Genomic DNA, 23,162 nt, shown 5'->3' on the forward strand with positions numbered 1-23,162 from the left:
TTTTTTTTGTAAATTTCAAATAAAATCAGACATTTGGAAACTGTTATCAACCAATTATCAACTGTTATCTATAAGTATTTAGAAAAGCAATCAAAACATTTTCAGCTTGTCAAACTATGTTTTTTTTGTTAGATTGTAAAATAAGAAAATAAAATCCTATTTCTGCCTTTCATTCATACTTTTTCTATTTCACGTCAGAGATTATTAACTTCATTTTATTTTATTTATTTATTATTGCTCTCGGTCGAGGCTCAGAAAAAAACGTGTATTCACCAAAGTGTCTTCAAAAGAAACCATGGGTCGGATTTCCGTTTAAAAGAAATTTACTTCAAAATCAATTTTTACAATCTCTGTATTACTGTTGACGTCCAAAATCCCTTTTTCTTATCTCATTTTAAAAACTGGCATCTTTATAGGTCAGCATATCAAGGCCAGATTTGAGTGTCATAATGCACTACAACAGTCCAAACTCTTGTGTCGGTATGAGTTATCAAAAAACAGGCACCTATTCTAGAATTCTGTGACTCACAAAAGGTTCTCTGGCTGAAGATTGTTATCAGTCCACTATGACGTGCAGAATTTGTTCTTGAAGAGTTTTCTCAACTAACGCAATGATTTATTTCTGCAATTTGATTGTATGCTGTGGTTTATAAAGTTTACAAATTTCCTTTTTTTCTTTACAAAGCATTAAGACCCACTGCTATGGCCATACAAGTCAAATCCAATGACTTGAAGCCATTATCCCATTAGCTACACTTCCTAAAAAATCTCTTAATTCTTGCGTTATCCCAGGGTGTCCCGAAAACAAATGGGTTTGTGGTATCCCTTGTGTCGCCTCTGGTTAATGGGGATCGACCTCCCTGGCTTCCAGAAATAAATATGCAGAGACAAAACAAGGGATACCTCAAACACATTTGTTTTCGTACCTCGTGGTCACCTTGACCCTGAGACAACACAAGGGTTAAATACATTTCAGAACACTTTTTCTTAACACAAATCATGACCTCCTTGGCAACTGTAATAAATCACACATTTATTTGTCTAAAAAATGAGCCTTTACTTTTAGTTTTGTCAGCTTTTGGTTATGGTTGAACTGCAGCTTTTGATTTATTTGAGCTTGGATTAAGATGCATTTAGTGACATCGCGGGAGGTTAAATAAGGCAACATGGATCAGGTCTGTAAGAGGAATTCATGTATAATTCTTAGCCTGAAGCCACATGTTGACACTATAATATATCATTTTAATATATGTACGAAACCCCTTGTAATGGCGTTTGGTGAATGCGAGCGAACAACAGGTCCCTCTTGCTCGCTGTTGCATCACCGCGATGATACACAAGTCATCCCTCACAACATCTTTTTTGGCGGCTCAAGACCTCGCACATGCAGCTGCTTAGCATTCTGAGTGAATGTATAAAAGGCAAAATAGAGCAATATAGACAGACTGGAAGGAATTTGGCAAGAGGCGATCTGGCATCGGCGGTAGATGAATGACTCAGAGAGAGAAATGATGGAGAGTGTACAGAGTGGAGAAGAATTAAGGGAGAAGGGCTGCAGACAGCAGTGGGCGAGGGTGTGAATGGTGGCCCTGTTACCCAAACAGACAGCCACACAACAGGCGTGTGAGCAGGTGCTCACGCCAACACACACACAGCAGCCGCGGGACACAACAGGTGCAGGACGGCGTTTTGCTAGCCCCTCTAAAAAAAAAACCCAAATAAAGGTCTCCTCACAGCAACAAAAAAAAAAAACTTTGCTAATAAGTGCATGGAAGGGAAACAGAAGTGACAGTTCAATCTGCTCTCACCAAAAAAAAAAAAAGTGAGCAGTAATGGCCATGCAGGCTCCAGTAATTTAATTGTAAAATTAATTACGCTGGAACAAAGTTAGAGGCGCCGAAGGTAAAAGCAATTTCAAGAAGCTCCGGGGACATTTAACCAGCTCTATTGATCACACAGGACTCCGTTCTATCACCCGTTCAAGTCACAAACAGAAGCGATTGGATGGTGGGAGAGCAGACCACACCATCAACTGCACATCTGCTGCAACCCTGCGTTCAAGCTTTTACTTACACACAACTTTTACACCTTTTCGTTACCACTTCCTTGATTTTGTTACTTTTATAGTATTCTTCATTGAGTCAATTACATTTACAGTTTTCGTTTTATTGCCATTTTAAATTATGTCCTCATTATGTTTATTATTTACCTTTGGCTTTAAAAATACACATATATATATATATATATATTAATTTTTTTTTTAATTGTTTGTTTTCATGCTGTACTTTTCTGCCTATAAACAGTATTTATTCAAGTTTTATTTTCTCTTAAAAAAATCTATATTTTTCATCTTTTGGTTTGTCCATAAAGTATGTAAACAATTAAAAAATAATACTTTTTTTGAGGGCGGTTGATGAGCTATTCGTAGAATCTATTAATTCAGTATTTCATTTTTAAATCATATCCTTTAAAGAAACCAGAGAATAACTTTGTAATGAAATTTTTTATATAGGTTTAATAAAGCAACAGGGTTGTGTTTAAAACATTTATTAGACAAAATTACGTTAATGTCATTTAGAATTCGATGATTATTATGGATATACTGTAATATACAGTATTAATATTCTTTTTAAGGTATGACTTTTGATATTGAGAAGAACGTAGTTATATATTTACTGATTCGTTTTTAATATTCATGTGTTTTATCACATTTTGTAATTCTTAATTCTTGTTTTCTGTTTCACCATAGAAATAATTTAGATAACATGGTTTCATTTTATTTATTTATAGTTAGAATAAATCATCATCATCCTCTGTTTTCTCCTTTCATAAGAAGACTCCTCTGACCCACAGTAGTTGACGTGTCGTAACACCTTTATTAAAAATAGCAGAGCGATGCTCTGAGGCTGTTGCTAGGTAGCAGGTAAAACAACAACATTATAGTCGGTCTACTCTGGAGTGGAGCAGATGCAGGACGAGACGTTACCTAACAGTCTTTCAGTCCTTGTCGCCAGGAGAAGTCATCAAGTGCTGGATGGCAAAGTGGCCTCTTTACCTGTCCCGCGCTGTGACAGACTCAACTCCTCACACCGGCGAACACTCTCTGGCCGTTAAACTGTCACTGAATCTGCACTTTTCTTCTCCCGCTGCCAAGACCGCACGAAGTCCATTCTCTGCTTAGTTGAACCTTAAAATGATTTTAAGTCCAAGGCAATGTTTGGAAACACACCTCTGAAGTTTTTTCTTTAAATGGTAACTCGAAGCCAAAACTTACCCACGTGTAACAGATCATTCACAAGTACAAGATATGGATCTAAATGAGGAGCTCGATCATGTGAGGAAGAAAGTAAGTGAGTTAGTAAGTTAAGGTTATTTGTAAAGATCTTTCTAGACCAGGGTCACAAACTTGAACAATCAAAAACAATACACAGTTCAAATGTATACTATAACAGTCCAAGACACATAAGACAAACCCCAGAAGATTAGGAAAAAGCCTGAACAAATAAAATAGTCTTAATATGTTTCTTAAAGGAGTCAGTAGATCCATTGAACACAGAGGGAGAGGAAGATCGTTCCAAAGCTTAGGAGGAACTGCCTGGAAGAATTTCTCTCCTCTGGTCCTGAACCATGTGCGAGGAACCATCAGTAGATTCTGATCCACAGACCTCAGAGCCCGAGCTGGGGTGTAAGGCTGGATCAGATCGCTGATGTAAGGAGGAGCCTGACCATGAATAGATCTGAAAGAAAGAACCAGAATTTTAAATTGATCCTGAAAGAAACTGGAAGCTAGTGAAGAGTTTTAAGGATCGGGGAAATGTGAGTTCTTCTACTAGAGCAGGTCAGAACTCTCGCTGCAGAGTTTTGTATTAACTGCAGGCGAGACAGCTCCTTCTTCTTTAAACTATTACAATAGTCTAAACGAGAAGACATAAACACATGGATTATAAGATCAAGATCGTGTGGTGAAGGAACTGAGCTAGACACATGGATTAGGAAACACATTTGTCCTCAAGGAGATGACATTGTGTGTCATTTGTTTTCAACTTATAAATGAATTAGTTTGTCCTTCACTGTCTTTAGCGTCTTAATATGTCATTTAATGTAACTCCATTAAACTCCTCGTGAGTCTTCGTCAGGCCGAAACCCCCGTTTAATTGGTTAAAATAAAAACTACATAAATTAATATTTGTATCATACCTTAATTATAGTCTATTATTCTTTCTTTTTCCTTTCTTTTCATTTTATCTTTTTGTGAAAATTGTATTTAAGTGAATTTAAAATTTTGTTAACAATAATATTATATATTTAATAAACTACATATAAAATGAAAGCACCATTAAGCCCATTTTTATATGTGCATTATTGCTTTATCTAATATCCCTACCTCAGCATTTTCACATGTTTTTATCTTTTTTATATGACATTTTCCCATCATACAGTATTAATATTTTTTTTCCTCGCTAGCCTAAGTATCAAATCCAGCCCCTGCATTAAAGTAATTCCAAAAACAATAATACTGTGCGAAAATAATTGCATACTTTTTCTCACCTCCTTCATAAATAGACTTCAAATTTGCAGCTCAAAATTAACAATTAAAAATGATGACTCCACATCTTTCTTTCACAATAAGTTTTCATCCAAGTACACGCTCTATTGTGACGACTCCTTTCTCTCCCAGTCAACGGATTGTTCAGAGTTAAAGTCGTTTTTTTCCCCCTAACAAACCAGGACAGAAGTGTTGTGAAAGAGCTCAGCCGTATATTGTCAGATACGCCAATCACTTCTGCTGACTCTCCATTCAAAACACGAGACCGACTTGAACGTCTTTCTACGATCCTTGTCTCGATGAAAACTCATTTGTTTTTATTGATCATTTCTTTTCAGTCCTTTTCGACTTCCTCGTGCTCGATCAGAAAAACGGTTGGGGATATTTTTGGTACGACCGGAGACAGAGCGACTGATTGTTTTCACCAAACACTGGATTCTCAAACTCGTTCTCAATGTCACCTCCTTACAGCTGGAGATGACATTGACCTACATTGTTTTCATGGAAACTTTTTTAAAAAGGACTTAATCCTTCCACAGAACTACTTTTTCCTCAACAAAAAAATCATATTTTATTGAAACCTGCTAAAACAAATGAGTCTCCCTGAAGCCAATCCTTTGAAGCGATAGTTTAGACCCAAAATGTTTTACTCACCCCCTGTCGACTGGAGGTTGGGATTATTTTCAGAGTAATCTGTTCCTTTGTAGAGTTATAGGCAACATCGTATGTTCATTTTAATGTAGCGACTGGAGCTCACTGGTCTTTGCCTTTATCTTCGTCCAAAATGATGCAATTAAAAACATCCAAAAGCATTTTAAGACCTTTTTGTTTGTGCCGGATTTTCATAATCTCCTGGGACTCCTGTGTTTGTTTTATGTGTTCTGGCATTTTAGAGTTTTTAAATCTGTAGGTGTTTTAATTTTTTTTAATTGCTTTTGATTGTTCAAGTGCTTTGTGACCCTGGTCTAGATAAAGACGCTTTACAAATAACTATTACTTACTTACTTACTTACTTACTTACTTACTTACTTACTTACCTCCATACTGCTCGTCTGTACTTATCGCTTGTTATTCTTTAAACTTCTGCTACAAACAAACCTAAAATATTGATTTATATAAGTCTCTTTGGAACAATTTCTCTTGTCGAGGCTTCAATACAAGATACAGACGAGAGGTATCGAGGTATTTGGATGTTTTCAATTGCGTCATTTTGGACAAAGATGAAGACCACTCGGCTCCAGTCGCTTCATTAAAATGAACAAACGTTTTTGTCTATAACTCCTAAAAGGAGCAGATTACTCTGAAAATAACATTTAGTTGACATGAATCTTTGAATTATCACTTCAAGGCGTCCATGGTGTTGATTCTCTTTATGTATCTAAGGTGTCAGAAAATATCTCACTCCATCAAGCCCGAACCTGACGAACAAATATGATCGTTTGATATATATATTTGTGTAACATTTAGAAGTTGGACTCTGAATTTGTTAAACTGGTTCTTGCGACAACAGATGAATCTGCAGTGAGACTAAGGAAGCACAGAGAAGGGAGGAGGAACTGATGACAGTTGTTTGATTGACAGATATATTATCATCGTGACGATAGGGCGGTGTGATTAATGAAATGGCTCGACAAAGAAAGAAATAATTCTTAAAAACAGGGTGGAGGTGCATAGTCATAGAGCATCGTTCAACACCTTAAGTTATTTAAGGGGCCACACTGACCATTCTGTTTTGAGTTCAATGAAAAAATGGATGGACAAAAAGACCCTTTATTTAAAAGGGAAACATGATTAGAAGACATAACAAATGCTCTAAATAAGATGAACAAGCTGAAATAATATATATACGCTTGATCTTTAAAGTGTATATACTTTTTTGAGTATTGTTTTGTTTGTTTAAGCGCTTTGTGACCCTGGTCTGGAAAAGCGCTATATAAATAAATATTACTTACTTACTTACTTATATAATATAAACTAGAAAAACTATTCAATTTTCCTTGAGTTTGTTTTTGGGATCAAGAGTTTTATTTAAAGTTGCAATAAATATTAGATCATTTAAAATTAAAAGAGTTGTTAGCTTTGAGAAACCTTTCTACAATATTTACTTTAACTTCACGAGGAACAAAATGTTCTAAAGACATTCTACATGGATCAGCAACTATTAATACATGTGATTGCAAACTAGTTAGTATTCAGTTATAAAAGAGTCTGGAGACGGGTCCTATATGAAGGTATAAAGAGCTTCACTCCTAGTAAAAGAATAGTTTGAACCAAATAATGTACATTTGAGATGATCAGTCATTGCAGCTCTGGTTCTATCGGGTCAAATATTTTCTGCACCTCAACAATAACAATAAACTTTAGTTTGACAGTGGATGCCTCATCATAAAATACACTGTTTATTATGCATCCTCTCAAGTTTGACACTTGTGAAGGTATGGAAAAAAACACATTTTCAATTAAAAATTTGATTAAAATACAGTAACAAAAATCGATTGAATAGTCAAAGTAGTTTTTGTTTCCTGGCATAAAACTGGTGAATACATGTATTAAAAGAAAGCTTTTGGTCAAAGCTAAAACTTTTATTTTGACATTTGAATAGTGCTATCAAACTCTTTCGTGCTACTGTCCGAAATGCTTGAGTACTACAGTATCGATAGATGCTTGGTCTTTTGGTGAAAATGATATGTAAAAAAAGGAAGTGAACAGATTCATTTGTTACTTGTTAGCAACAATTCTGCATTTGACATTAATGGCTTCAGGGTTTTGTTTTGCAAGAAAACAGTTTTAAATGGAAATGTACCAAGGCTAAAACATAACAGACTTTATCTGTACTGTGTATTGTGTAATGTCTTTTCCTTTTTGTTAGAATTGATCTTGTACATTGTCATCGAAGAAACTAGGAACTATCGTACATCATCTCCATGTCAGATAAAAATAGAAGCAGATATTGTAGTTAAAGTACAACATTTTCAACAGTAGATTTTGCTGGTGGTATTAAAAGGTCCAGGATTTAGACTGTTGAATCCAGGGCCATTCTATCTCGAGGAGCCATCAATATCCAGGCATCTTGCTTGGGAACCTGGTCTGCCTCTGAGCCCCGCTGCAGAATTAAGAGGTTGCGGGTCAGATATCACACTGTCTCACTTTCTTTATCATCAAAGCATGGCATTTTTAAAACGGTTTCACGGGATGAAGGAGATTTAGCCGAGTCCAGCTGCGTCTCCCAATATGAGGCCCTGTGTGATAATGAGACTAAATGTTACGGTGGAATAAGTGTCGGGCAGGACGGATGGTCTCAAGCTTCATTTGTTGCTCGTGTTGTACAAACAGGCCGTGCCGTTGTTTCCCTTGCTGTTGCCATAATTCTCCACATTTATGATTCCACGTCTTGCCTGATGCCTCCCAGTGGGGTTTGGGATTCATTTTTATGCCTCCCTGAGCAGAGGCTCGTATTCTACCTTTAGCGTTTTTACAAGCGACCAGGCGCCGCTAGATAACTGCAAGTCCATGTATTCCTGGACGAGACTTTGGTGGCGGGGTTTGATTAGAAATTCCCGCTGATGCCGCGAGATGTGAGGCGCGATGTCGAGAGAACAGGAGGACTCCGGGAAAGTACAGGACACGGAGGTTTGAGGTGCGGTTTGATCTGAAGGCGTCGGTGAGTTCACCGGTGATTAGTCGAGCTGTCTAACACGAGGAGGGTCTCGTTTGATTGAGCTTCTTTTTTGACAACCGCCGGTGTTCTGCTTCGTGCTCAGCGTGCATGCTTATCGAATTGTGTTCTGGGTTAACCTGCTGCTCCGCCTGAAGCCTTGATCTGGCAGTTAAGAAGAAGAATTATGTCAAAAACTCTTGAAATCCGGCTCTAAAAAGAAGCGTTCCCATGAGGCCGCTATTTAACACCATAAATTGATTTGATTTCTATATTTTTTTCTTTCAAATAATTGCATGTGTATTAGGTATTTTTGTGTTTATTCATATTCAGCTAAGAGTATGTAAATCAAATAATCCATTTTTTTTATTTATTTACAATGTAAATATTCACTTTTGTTCATTTTGGTGTTGCAATTAAACCTCTGTTGCAAAATTACTATGACAATCCTCGATGTAGACGCACTGATACTGACATAAAAAGAATCATGGATGTTGCCATCTTATATGTATGTATAAGAAGCTTTTGTAGCTTCACATTTCAGTGGTAAAACCATGAAAAGTTGCAGTGAAAAAAAGGAAAAACTTAAAAAAACCTAAATATAAAGGCAATTATTTCTCTAATAAGCTTGCTTTCCTATAGGTTTGCCAAATGCACAAAATCTAACATCCATACTACAAGCAAATTAAATTCAAAACTATTTCATATATCGGATAACTTTTCACCTTATGATGTTAAAGTATAAAGTAGGAATACACCCACAATACATGTGGACAAAAGAAGAAACTAAGACCTCTCATGAGAAAAGTACTCGCAACTGTACCTTGTCAAAATTCTAGTAATGTGGTTAAATTTGTGATAAACTGTAACGGAAACTGATCTACTATTATATTTTTTAGCATCAAAAAGAAGTTGTCAGTCAATTTTTTTGAAAAAACATACAATACAGAAAATACTCTATGGAAGAGTACTGTTAAAAACCCTGATGTTTCCTGTCAAATACAACTGTAATAATTATCTTAAGTATAATGCTAAGAAAAGCCTATTATATAGCCATGGATATCATGTTTTTCTTTTATAGATTAAATTGGTCCCTTATGTTCTTATATGTGAAGTATAATTAAAGTAAAAATGGTTTCCATTGTCCTTTGAGATTATTAATGAAAACTCTGTCTGAAAGTCTATTCACAATGTAAAATTCACTTTTTTTCATTTTGCTGTTGCAATTAAACCTCCGTAGTAAAATTAACAATTCAATCCTGTGCGATCTCTGCGATGACTGTGGACGAGAGGATACAGCCAACTCCAGCTGCTTTTAACGCTGATGTTTGGACCTTTGGCTTTCAGTTCCATTAATTCAACCAAAAGAGAGATGTTACTAAATTGTAAAACGTTCCGAAAATGATGCAAGAGTACCGAAATATATCATATAACTTGGCAAAACACATCAACAAATCCCAAAGCAACCCTTGGCAGAATAGTTAGAGGAAAAAAGTAATGAATTGGCAGAAAAAGAGAATATGTCAACATTATTTTCACGGACAAACCAGCCTTAGGATAAAAGGAGCAAAAATACATTCATAGGATCTGCATAAACAAACAGGACTGGTTTCTCTGCAATCAGTTTGTCCTATATAGAGTTTGACTAATTTTTCGCTAGTTTACAGGTTTATTTATTTAGTAAACTTGACCGAAAACAAGTGTGTAGACGAGTCGAGAGTCAAAGGTTGAAGTTACTTTGTAGAAATACCAATCTTTTTTCAAAATAAAACAGCTTTTAGACCATTTTACTCCGGTTTCCTCCCACAGTCCAAGAACATACAGAGGTTGATTAGGGAACATGGGGAAATTTTCCATAGTAATGAGTATGTGTGTGAATGGTTGTACGGCTTTGTGTGCCCTCTGACAGACTAGTGTCCTGTCCAGGGTGTCCCCCGCCTACTGCCCAAAGAAGTTGGGATAAGCTTCAGTCCTGAATGAATGAAAGAAGGATCATATTATGTGTGTTTACTATTTCAAAGACAGGACAGCTGTCTAACGTTGTAGCTTATTGAGATCATGTAGACAACCATAACATGTAACATACATAACATGCTTTGTTTGTGTGTCTGTTTTGTGTCGAGTATTCATGTGAGAAGACACGAGGACAAACAAAGCTAATCTCCAAACCACATCTTCTTGTTTCCTGATGAGGCCTCATGTTGTCGTCAGAATAAACAAATGTAAGACAAACAGAAAACCAGCTTGGACAGAGTCACTCCAAATACCAAATTCTACATATATATATACTCTCAGAAGACTTTCTGTTTAGTCGTAATATCAATGCTTTTATAATGGTTTTAAAAAAGTTTAAACTTTGCTACTTGTATCCCAGGTGAGCCAGCAAATGCAGCTTATTGTATGGATTATAATGTTGCTTTATATCTGCGATACTTTAGGGACCCGAAAGTTGTGTTGCTCTTCTCTCCTGAAGCAAAATGTGTCTTGTTGTGATGTTTTCAAATGAGTGAAACACAAAAAAACAAACCCCGGTATATCTTAAAGCAAATGAGTTCTCCCTAAACCTGACAGGGAGCGTATAGAAATACTCAGCACTGACAATATTCTTCTCATTTCTGTCTTATCCTGGCAGAGGTTCCTGTGTTTGCTCACAAATTCTCCACATCAGCCAAAGACAGCTTTAGTTATGGCAGCTTAGCCACAGGGATTTGGAAGAGTTTTTATTTCTACTGGGAGATAAAGGCACATCCGACTCTCCCAGATACTTCAGTTGCTTGATGAAGCTTTGTTCTGACTCGTCTTCAAGTTTCCTTCTCTCCAACTCAATCCCTTGAACACAACTTTTTTCTTTTCGTTTTGTTTTTCATGCGCCTGCACAGGCGGAGAGAGAGAAAGTCTGTTTTCCTGCTGGAAAAAAAATATAAAATATTTTAGTCTACAGACCACCTGAAGTAACACCTTAATCCTCTTAGCTTCCCAAAGAGACGCGTTTTATTCTGGTAATCACAAACGTTCTCATGACGACAACTGTTTATGCAGCATATAATCCAGCACCACTTACAGACACGGACTGCCACACTGTCGCTGCAAACCAAATTAGAAAAAACGAGGGCAATACATTTAACGGAAAGACTGTTTATCTCGACAGAGGAGAGCGATAAAGATAGAGGCTGATGTCAAGCACGACACAATTTAAAAAAAAACCCCCACATATTTCCCTTCTTGCTCCGGTGTTATTAAGCCGCATCGCTGTTGTATATATGGCTGGTGTGTGTGTGTGTGTGTGTTGTGCTCGCAGCGCGTGTCTTGTATGTGCACTGCATACTCATGTGTTCTCCTTCAGCCCGGGCTGTGCTGTGAATGTATATTCGCTTACTGCAGTCAAACTCTGGTTAGTGGCGTTTGCCCTTGCTGCAGCTTCACACGGCGCCGGGTATGGATGTGAGGATTCCACGTGTGCACGATCCTCGGCGTAGACGCACTGATACGGACATGAAACGAATCATGGATGTCGCCATCGTACTTGTGCTGCACTCCTCGGGTGAAAGAAGCATTTGTAGCTTCACATTTCAGTGGTAAAAACCATGAAAAGTTGCAGAAACAGAAGAAAATTACAATTATTTCTCTAGTTTTATTGCTATAATTTAGGTTTGCAAATGCACAAAATCTAACATCCAAACCGGTTAATGGAAGCAAAATTAATTTCAAAACTCGAACAAATATTGATTAACTTTTCACCATTTTGATGTTTAAGTATAAAGTACGAATACGATACAATGTGGACAAAAGAAGAAACTGAGACCTCTCATGAGAAAAGTACTCACTACTGTTCTTTGTTGAATTTCTCTTTAGTGATAAACTGTAACGGAAACCGAGCTACTATTGTTTTTATTTTTCTTTTTAGCATCAAAGAGATGCGAGATAGATGTTGTCAGTCCATTTTTTTTAGAAAACACATGTAAATGAAAAGGTTATTGTTGTTGTTACTCCCGTAAATGGAAGACTACTGTTGAAAACCTTGAATAAATCTGTTATTATTATCTCAAGTATAATGCTAAGAAAAGCCTCTTCTATTTCCATGGATATGATGTTTTCTTTAATAGAGGAAATTGGTAAAAAAAAAAGTATAATTGAAGAAAAACCGGTTTCCATTGTCCTTATTAATGAAACCTCCTTGTGTAAGTAAATAGGTTTTTTTGTATTATCTGAGAGAGATTTGATGATTTTTCTTTTTTTTTTTAATTGGGCTATTTGGATTTCAAGCTTTTTTTAAGACCATGGGGAACCAGCTACTGTTATGAAGAAATTCCTGAAACTCTAAAGGGAAACAAAAGTTAAAGCAGAAGACACAAATGATCGTAACAGCAGAAGTGTCGAGTCGCAATGTGCCAAACAAACGTCGCAATAAAGGTTATGTTATCTTGACTTGTCTGATTGAATGACAGATACTACCTTAAAGGTGCAGTTTACATCAGCACCAACCTTTGTGATATTTAGGATCTTTACTTGAAAGAAAGATGGAGTCATAACATCAAATAAACTAATTTGAAAACTCAAAACTCTCCTGACTCACATGTTTCAAACGTTGAAGTCTTCCTATCCAAGTTTCAGTCCCTCATCATGACCATGAATTTATTACTTTATAAAGATATCTCAGCGAATGAGAGGTTACGAGAGCGGAGTCCGTTATGACGTAACAATGGTCTTCACTCGTCAGCCAGCTGTTATCACGCCACGCTACTTCCAGGATTGAAAACAAGCGATGACAAACCTTGATGTTTGACCAATCACAGTAGAGTGGGTGTGGTTATGGTAAACAACATTTCATCTACAAAATTAAATAAAAAGCTTTTTTTCAGTGGGTGGGGATGGAGCACATTAATTAACGTAAATATTTAGGTTAGGTTAGGTTAGGTAGAACTTTATTGAATTTGATTCCATTGAAAAGATAGTTTCGTACAAACAGACACATACTGATGACACAATAGAGGTACAACATCTATTTAAGACACACTTAAATCAACACATCACCTAGGGTTGGACAACTATGCTGTAATCGGTTGTTATATACTTAAAAGTCAACTAATGTGTTGATTTAAGTGTGTCTTAAAAAGATGTTGGACTCTATTGTATCATCAGTATGTGTCTGTTTGTACAAAACTCTCTTTTAACTGAAATATTTACTTTAGAAAATGTGCTTAAGCCCCGCCCACTGAAAACACCTACTCGACTGTGATTGGTCAATCATCAAGTGTTTGTCAACACGCGTCACCAAACGAGGAAGTCTCCGCCTCCAAGGGACTTGTTGTAAAAACAAAGCGTGGCGTGATTACAGATGGCTGGAGGAGGAGTGAAGCCCATTATTATGTCCGCTCTTGTAACCTTTTGTTCGCCGAGATTTCAGACGGGGGAGAACTTTATAAAGTAATAAGTTCAAAACATGGTCATGATGAGGGACTTACTGCATCTTGGAGAGGAAGACTTCAACCTTTGAAACATGTTAGTAAGTCAGGAAAGTTGTAGTTTGACATTAGTTGCTCTTTAAAGAATTATCACGCCACGCTACTTCCGGGATTGATAACAAGCGATGACAAACCTTGATGTTTGACCAATCACAGTAGAGTGGGTGTGGTTATGGTAAACAACATTTAATCTACAAAATAAAATAAAAAGCTTTTTTTCAGTGGGTGGGGATGGAGCACATTAATTAACGTAAATATTTATGTTAGGTTAGGTTAGGTAGAACTTTATTGAATTTGATTCCATTGAAAAGATAGTTTCGTACAAACAGACACATACTGATGACACAATAGAGGTACAACATCTATTTAAGACACACTTAAATCAACACATCACCTAGGGTTGGAAAACTATGCTGTAGGGACTATTGCTGTCAACTGTCAACCTCTTACAACGATGTAAGATGTAAGATTTTGGTCTCTGATGGTGATGTTGGAACTGGTATCTTTTATTGAATTGAACGTGTGATATTTGTTGAATTAAATTTGACTTTCACATTCTGAAAATTGTTGGTCCATCGTTCCATAAGTGTGCTGAGGCTCAATTGTTCAGACGGCGAAACTACACAAACGCATGAACGCTCCCGCGACTAACAGCTTTCGGAACAGAGGTGATTGGAGAAGTCGGAGCAAAGATGGCTTCCCTCCAGCTCTGTCCATCCTATTTTAATTACCTACGGCACTCTCCCCGTGGAATATCTCTTTACCCCCCCCCCCCTCCCACCCTGTCTTATGTTGTTCCTCTCTTCCTTCGTCTCCACTTAACTTCCTCCTTTTAATCTCTTTTAGCTCTGTCATTACTCATTCACTATCACCGTTGAGGCTCTCTTCTTATCATAGGCGTACATAAAGTAGCAGCGTCAGATGCCAGAGCAGAGGTAACCTTGCATTAGCATATAAATGACCCCGTAGACCCAATTGTGTTTTAGGATATTTAACAGCAGAATAAAAAAAATCCGATTCCCCCTCAATTCTGGATTGATGTGCGGTGAGGAGACAGGCTGGCACTTGAGGGAGTATCATCTTCCACTGGATGAGATAAAGACTTGACGCAGCACTCCTGCCGCTGAAGAGAATGATTGCATATGGCGGAGCTGTCGCAGCTGCACTGTATGGAGCAGCGTGTAAACTTTTAATTAAGTCTCCGTACACGTGTTCGCGCGCCGCTGTCATTACGCGCTCGCTTCTGTTCTGGCCCGGAGCTGGGCCCGCTGGGGGTTTTCGGTGGCCATCTTGCTCGGTTTTCGTTAGCTTAACGTCAGGTTTTTTTCCACTTTAGATTGACAGAAAAACCGCCTCATTAGGTCGACTTAAATGATTTGGATCTATTGGAAATCAAGTTAAAAAGTCTCTGATCGACCTAATGTCAGTGGAGCACTGGAGTACATTTCTATTAAAGCAGCGCGCTGTAACATTTTGGCAGTAATGTCTTTTCAACGTAACCAAACTCCTTTGTGACAATCGGTTGTGTTTCCCTAATACTTAAAAGTTAACTAATGTGATGACTTAAGTGTGTCTTGAATAGATGTTGGACTCTATTGTACTCATCAGTATGTGTCTGTTTGTATAGAACTTTCTTTTCATTTAAATATTTACATTAGAAAATGGGCTTAAGCCCCGCCCACTGAAAACACTTAGTTCTTCTGTAGTCTTGTTTACCATAACCACGCCTACTTGACTGTGATTGATCAAGCATCAAGGTCTGTCACCAATCGTGGAAGTCTCCGCCTCCAAGGGACTCGTTGTAAAAACAAAGCGTGGCGTGATTACAGATGGCTGGAGGAGGAGTGAAGCCCATAATATCTGCTCTTTTAACCTTTGGTTCGCCAAGATTTCAGAGGAGGGATAACTTTATGAAGTAATAACATGGTCATGATGAGGGACTTACTGCATCTTGGAGAGGAAGACTTCAACATTTGAAACATGTTAGTAAGTCAGGAAAGTTGGAGTTTGACATTAGTTGCTCTTTAAAGAACTAAAAAGATTAAGACCAATAAACAACCTTCCTTCACTTAACAAACAAAAGAACTTGTGGACTGTGGCAGCTGTGATGGACATTACAATTACACTGCACGGACAGTGGGGGAAGCAGAAACAAATATATATATATACAGTATATACAGTCAAAAGAAGCAGTTTTATACATTGATGCTTCATTAAAGTGACACTTAATGTGTTTAGAAATGTTGTTTCTGGCGACCCAGAGTGTCTGAAAAGGGTAACTGCGGTTGTGTGACCTTGTTGCGCCATTGCCAAATACAGCATCTGTTCATAAATGTCATAAAAGTATAGTACTTACATAAAGATACAAATATTTCGGTAGACTACACTAGACCACTGACACCATTCTAGAGAATGACAGGAGCACTGGAGCTAGGAAGGTGATGCTGCGCTCAAGCTAAAGACAGAAGCAATTTGGGAATATTCCGAGAACTAATTATTGGCGAGGCTCGTAACTGACGGCTCGAAAAAGCAGCCTCGACAGTCGTTCTGACTTCAGAACACGTCGGGCATAAAGGCTCATTCTAGAAATGTTGTCAAGATGAATTTGTCAGATTAAAAATTCACACGGGCCAGCGCTTTGTAAGAACGAGATGAAGACGATTGGTCACGTTGTGTTTTCTTAAAAGGCCCAACTTAACCGGGTCATCTGTGAATCAGTCATGCCCCAGTGTCTTCCTGGACTGCCTGATCATGAATATTGTAGCTCCTCAAATCTCTTTAGCACTTAAAAGTGCAACAATACACTTGTTTGGTGCAGTCCTGTCGCAAAAAAAAAGATAAATGACTCATCCACCAAAAATGAACAACAAACTATTGTTTCAGTTTTAAGTGTATTTATTTTTCTGTTTATGGAGTTTGTCTCCATTGTTCTCCAAAATCACCTTGTAAATTAAAAACCCCGCTCGGTTCGATAAACCACTTTATTCTACTGATATTTATTTTTCTTGGCGTCTATTAAAGCGCTCACTACGAGTGGAAGAATTGGGGTGTGAAGGTGACCCACTTCTCTCACTTTAGCACCGGAGCCATTTGCTTAAATCAGAGCTTTAACCTGTCGAACTCCAGCAAATAGGTGTTTTACCAGTGGCTGCTGGTCTGCCGAGGGAAACCCCTCCCTCTCTTCAACAGAAGTAAAGGCCAGGAGAGCGAACATAACATGTTTTAATAACATTCCTCTTTTAACATGTGTAGAAATCACACCAAATGAGTGCTAAAAAATACCCTTCCTCAGCTTCATCATAAATAAAAAGGATAAAAGTGAGCCATCTGGACATTGGCTGCATCAATTTTTGCCATTAAAAATCGCTCAAAAGAACCAGATATTTTCACGGGCAGCGGTTCAACCCCGCAAGTGTAAATCAATTTAAGAAACATTATATTTTAGAAAAAGAACGGTCACACACAGTTGAACATGAAGGACGTTAAAATTTAAACAGATTTGCTTCGACCTTGATACACCTGCCGTGGTTAGCTGCTGACATTTCTATAAAGTACACAGTTTATTAGAGCGAAAAAACCTGTTGTAGTTTTTTTAAAAACAAATTCTAAAGGGGTATAATTAATAAGAAACACAAGTTTTAATTAGGAAAATTAATTAAAATCAAGCAATGATGGTGAAGAAAAAAATGGTTAGAAAAAGAAACAAACAACTGTGGGAGTAAAAAAGGAAGGAACTATTTACAATGAAAGGACATTTATTTTATTTTCTACCACTAAGGGTTGAAGGAGTATCTCACGAAAAATAAAGATACATATGAAAATTATTTTTAAAAATCAAACTTGAGGGAACAAGATATGTATAGGTCATAGAAAAATCTTATGAAATCCGCTGTGATTGTTCAAACATCAAGGTTTGTCACCACGTGTCATCAATCCCTGAAGTCTCCACCTCCAAGGGACTCGTTGTATAAACAAAGCGGGTGTGTGATTACAGCTGGCTGGAGGAGGATTTAAGCCATTATTACGTCATAGTGGACTCCGCTCTCATAACCTCTCGTTCGCCCAGATTTCAGACGGGGGAGAACTTTATGAAGTAATAAGTTCCAAACATGGTTCATGATGAGGAACTTACTGTTTCTTGGAGAGGAAGACTTCAACATTTGAAACATGTAGGTGAGTCAGTTGGAGTTTGACATTAGTTGCCCTTTAAAGTTCATGACTCACTGGAGTAGAAGTTTCACACTTTGACCTGTTCCGTCAGACAACCCAATTGGGCAGAAAATGAAGATGTTAACAGTAGAAATAGCTGTGATATATTTTCGATCTATACGTTTGAGTGTTTTAGCTCAACCACTAAATATTGAATACAATAATAATAATTAATCATTTAAAATACTTTAATAATAATACTTTAATATCTTGGTTTGGAAACAGATTGTGATGATGGAAAACAACTCAATCAATAAAAGAGAAGATAAATAATCATGAGCTAGTTCTTATTTGTTTTGAACCATATTTGATTTAAAAATGTAAATATTTTGTTATATTATGTTTTGTCTTGTTTATGCTGTTTTAATATGCGTGATTTGAAGCATTTATTTTTAAGAAATCTTTTCCATCTTAACTTCATAATCAAAGCTATATATAAAAAAAATACGCTTCTGTATGAGCTGACATTGTAAATAGATCTTTGCTCTGCCTCGTAAAGAACATCCTGCAAGTTTTAAACCCCTGCAAGAATCATACAAAATGGAGATTTTTGTCAAATATATATAGTATTTGATAAAAATCATTACCAATTTACACCATTAATCGTTTTTATCTGTGGAATGTATGTCATTTAAACCACAGAAATCTGTTCTTCATGTACCAAATGTTCACACTTCCTTCAACATGGCTGCTGCTATTTTAGATGTTTTTTTTCTTTTTTCTGGTCTGTCTTCAAGTGAGGCCCCCCTGTTGCTCCCCCAGCTGGCCTCGCAGATTTGATTGAAATAGAACCAATTTGCCTCTCGTCGGTTTTAACTTGTTTAAAGAATGCATGTTGATTTTCAAGACGGATAAAAAACAAAAAAAATCATGAATGAACTTTGCGAGAATAATAAAATCATCTTAAATAAATTGAACGTAATGTTTTTGGGGAGAACGAAAGGTAAATCATCGGGACTTGTTAATTTCCAAGGAGCTGATTCGCCGACGTGTGAATAATATGAAGACAAATTGCCTCCAAACAGCCCATCCCCCCCCACACCCTCCTCTTCACACTCATGTCCTCGCACGCCCATCCTCGCATCCCCGTCATGTATGTGAGTGTATGCACCAAGCGTGTATGTTAATACGAGATCGAACCCGCCCTCTGTTGCGTTTTTTTTTCCCATCCATCGCACAAGAACATATCTCCCTTTGCTTTGCTTGCTCGTTGCTATGGTAACAAAGGCACTGACTGGAGTGGCTGATTTACAGTGAGCACAAAAAAAAAAAGAGAAGGATTTTTGTTTTGGACGTAAGGACGACGTAACGGAAGGAGAAAATGTCACACAGAGTTAGGGTTGAGATTAAAAAAAAGTAGCTGCAGGTATGCTCGTGATTTCGATCTCGTGACAGTGAGCGCTGAGGCCTTCTTTTTTTCTTTTTTTTTTGAATATTTATTCACCCTCCTGGCCAGTAAATGCTTCACGCCGCTGATGGAGGATTCTGCTCTTTGTCAGTCTCTGCAGTGTTTCCTTCAGCCTCTCTGGTAATGAAGACGCCTTGTGCAAATACGAGCGCGCCGCATGGCTACCTCGCCATTCCATGATAGGAATCCCGAGGTAAATATTAAATCTCCGCCACAGATATCCTTTCCCGTGTTTACATTCTGTATCCTCCTTGTTGGAGCCCCTTTTTTTTCCATGAGGTAAACAAACAGTTTCGACTCATCCCAGCGTGACAGGAAGTGATAGGAGGGCTGAGAGGATGTGATTATATGTCTTCAGATGACCTGCTAATTGGCGGATGATGCTAGCAGGTGATCCGCTAATGGCCTTCCAGATAAAGAAGGATAATGTGTCGCTGTCACTACACTCAACCCCCCCGGTGTCACACCTTTTAAACGCCATCGCTTCGGAATGACTCAAATAGAACGCTCGTCTCCTCCGACCCTAATTTTCGGATTCCTTCCCCTGACGAGAATGAAGTCGTTTTTGTTTTTTTTTTCCTCTTGGTATCTCACCCCATCTTTCATCCCTCATATCCCTTTAATGTTGCCTCGCAGCGACAAATCCCATCCTCTCTCGTCCTCGCGTCAAACCGCAAACCTTCTTTTTTTGTATCCGTTCAGATTAAGAGTGTTCGCCCCCCCCCCCCCCCCTCTCCCCGTCCAACGTTGGCCTTGGCCCAGATCTAATGCTTTATCTGATGGATCAATAGCCGTGATCGATGCGCCCTCTAATGAGAAGCCTTAATCAATGGGCGGCTGCAGGTTTTCCTAGTGTTGCATGAAGATTCTGCATTTAAAAACTGGTGTGTTGCTTTGTACTGGCTGTGTCGGTATGGATCGGCGGGGAAAACTTGCCGACTCACAGCGTGACTAATTAAAAAGCCTTGCGTCCACAAGAAGTTAGTATTAGCGGTTAGCTTTTGTCTCACTTTACTACTTTGGATTGGAATACGTTTTTTCTTCTAACTTAAAAATATTTGTTCAATATTCCACAAATATTCATGTGTCTAACTGAACATGACTTATGACATATTAATTTTTTGGCGCTGCCATGGATTTTTATGTTTTAACAGGTTTCTGTCACCACAAAATACCTTATATGACCAACAAAAAAATTCCTGATTCGAATTTTGTGCAAATGCATTCCAACATTTATTTTTATTGGTCAATAACCTGACCTTTAATTATGTTTCAAATGCCCAAAATGTTTTAATGTAGAGATAAAATAAATCTAATTTGGGGAAAAAAGATTTTGGAAATGAGCTGCTTGGCAGAGGTCTGTGTTCCTTCAGTGATATAAACGAATAATAATACTAAATGTATTCATTAAAGACTTTTTTAAAGCTAAACTTCTGGTACAATTGATCACTGAGCAATGTGTCCATGCAATGGAAGTGTGTAAGAAAAACATATATTTAAGTTTTATGCTTTTATATGCATCTTTGGAGACTTTTTGTCCATAGGAAACTTAATATGACTTGTTTTTCTTAATATTTACTATTCTTGACAGTGTTTTATAGGTGGACTCTTTGAGTTCTTAATATTTCAACATCTCATTTACTCAGATAATATTTTTCCGCATTTAAGGAGATTTCTTTTACATTAGAAAAAAAAAAGATCATCATTATAAAGCCTCAATGACACAAGAAGTTAGCATTAGCTGTTAGCATTGTCTCACTTTACTAATTTTCTTGGATCGAATACGTTTTTTCTTCTAACTTGAAAATATTTGTTCAATATTCCACAAATATTCATGTGTCTAACTGACCATGACTTTGAATTGTTTGCATATTTACATGTTTCTGTTTCTGCAAAATACAATAAAAAGAACCTTTAAGAAAATCAAAAAATGTTCATTATATGAGAAAAATCCGAGGATTCAATTGACTACTTCCACTTCCTGTCCCTTTGAGATCATTTCAATTAGTCAATAAATTCCCTTGATTATGTTTCAAATGCTCTAAAAGATTTTTACATATAGAGATAAAATAAATCTAAAACAACTTCATTTTGGGGGGGCAAGATTGCGAAATTGAGCTGCTTGGCAGAGGTCTATGTTCTTTTAGTGATATAAAAGAATTACATTAATAATATTAATAATAACTGTATTTTTTAAAATGAAATGATCTAACTTATTTTTAGCTAAACTTCTGGTATAACTGAGCACTGAGGAATGTGTCCATGCAATAGACGTACGTAAGAAAAACATATATTTGATTTTTTTCCGTAATATTTACTTTTCTTGACAGAGATTTATAGGTGGAATCATTGAATTCTTAATTTATTTCAACATCTAATTTACTCAGATGCCATTTTTATTTTACACATTTGAGGAGATTTTTCTTTTTACATTCGTCAGTTAGCGTTTTTATTTTACTTTGTTTTGCCTTTCTGCACAAAACACATTTATTCTTTAGTTATTTCAAAGTCAATCGAGTTACAAAAGAAACAAAAAAATAAATATAAATCAAACCGAGTCGTTGATAGTAATCTTTATTTTATTGCCATCTCTTCTTCTCCAAACACTATTCATTACTCCAAGATAATAAATTGAAGCTTAAGCAGTTGTTTCAGATAAACGCCTCATTAAAGTTGCAATAACAATAAATTAGTGATATCTGGCGGCTTGATAATGGGCAGGAACGAAGCTGGTCCACGACCACGGGATCTCACCGAAAAAAACTGAAAAACACGCTTCATTAAGTCGCACCTCAAATGAAATCAAACCTCCTCACAGCATATTCAAAGTCCCTAAATTTTCAATTACTCTCAAGGAAAAAACGCTTAATGAATTGCGACTGACCCTGACACCGCCGCCAATCATTTCCCGTCTGCGGGAGGAGAAGCCCAATTTAGCGGGAGATGAAACAACCCCCTCTCCTACCATCGCCGCCACTCCACCTCCACCCCTCAGGCCTCCTCCTATACGTGATGAGGAGAAAGCTCAAGGGTTTCAAACCTACAATCTCAAGGCTAGAATTTTATTTGAAGTGATCCCCGGTGTGTAGTGTGTGGCCCACATGGTCTTCAATCAGCCTGTCACTCAAAAAACCGGGTGCCGGGTTTTTCTGAAGGCTCGGGCAACACAGGACTGCATTAATGTGAGTGATTTATGTGCATCCCTTCACCTGCCATCGCCGTAGCAACCGACCGTGGCGCTGAGGCCAGTGGTGCTTTTTTTATTTTTTTAATTATTATTTCTATCAGGAGGACGAGAGATTAGGGGAGGGAGCGTGATAGAGGGATGAGGAGGATAGAGGGGGGTGGGAGAAGATAGCAGTCGGGTTGACTTGAAAGAAGGAATCTTTTGTTATTCAAATCATTTGAGTCATTTTGAATTATTTATTTAAACAAATAAAACTTTACAATTGAAAAACCATTAAACCTCTTTTTATCTATGGCTTTCTTTTATGGATCAAAAACTCTTGATGCGTTTCATTTCTGACAGATTCACAGGTGAAGGCGAGGACTTTATATTTTTACGAGGAGGTGACGCCGAACATGACGACTTTAATGCTTGCATGTTGAAACAAACTATTGTTCTCGCCGCGTGTGTGTTATAGATGTTGACGGGGGTGTGAAGGTGAACAAGAGAGAGGTTTTCAGTCGGCGCTGTGGAAATATTGACTTTAGTTGTTGCCGTCGAAGACACTGAAGATACATTTTCCTGAATGGCCACAAGCACACACCACTTCACACGGAACCCTTGGATCGTTTTATTGATCTTTAACAATCGTTACTGGAGACAAAAATAAAGAAACGTTTCAATGTTTTTAACCTCATTTATTTTGAATAAGATAA

General features: G+C 37.4%; 1 protein-coding gene across 1 annotated transcript in view; it reads left to right on the forward strand.

Annotated features, from left to right (window-relative positions):
• LOC148063617 (semaphorin-6B-like) overlaps positions 1-23,162 on the forward strand; it is a 47,328-nt gene that overhangs the window by 1,360 nt on the left and 22,806 nt on the right. The gene's annotated exons all lie outside the window — the stretch shown is intronic.

This window comes from Callionymus lyra, chromosome 16 (assembly GCF_982586985.1).
Source record: "Callionymus lyra chromosome 16, fCalLyr1.hap1.1, whole genome shotgun sequence".
Lineage (NCBI taxonomy): Eukaryota > Metazoa > Chordata > Actinopteri > Syngnathiformes > Callionymidae > Callionymus > Callionymus lyra.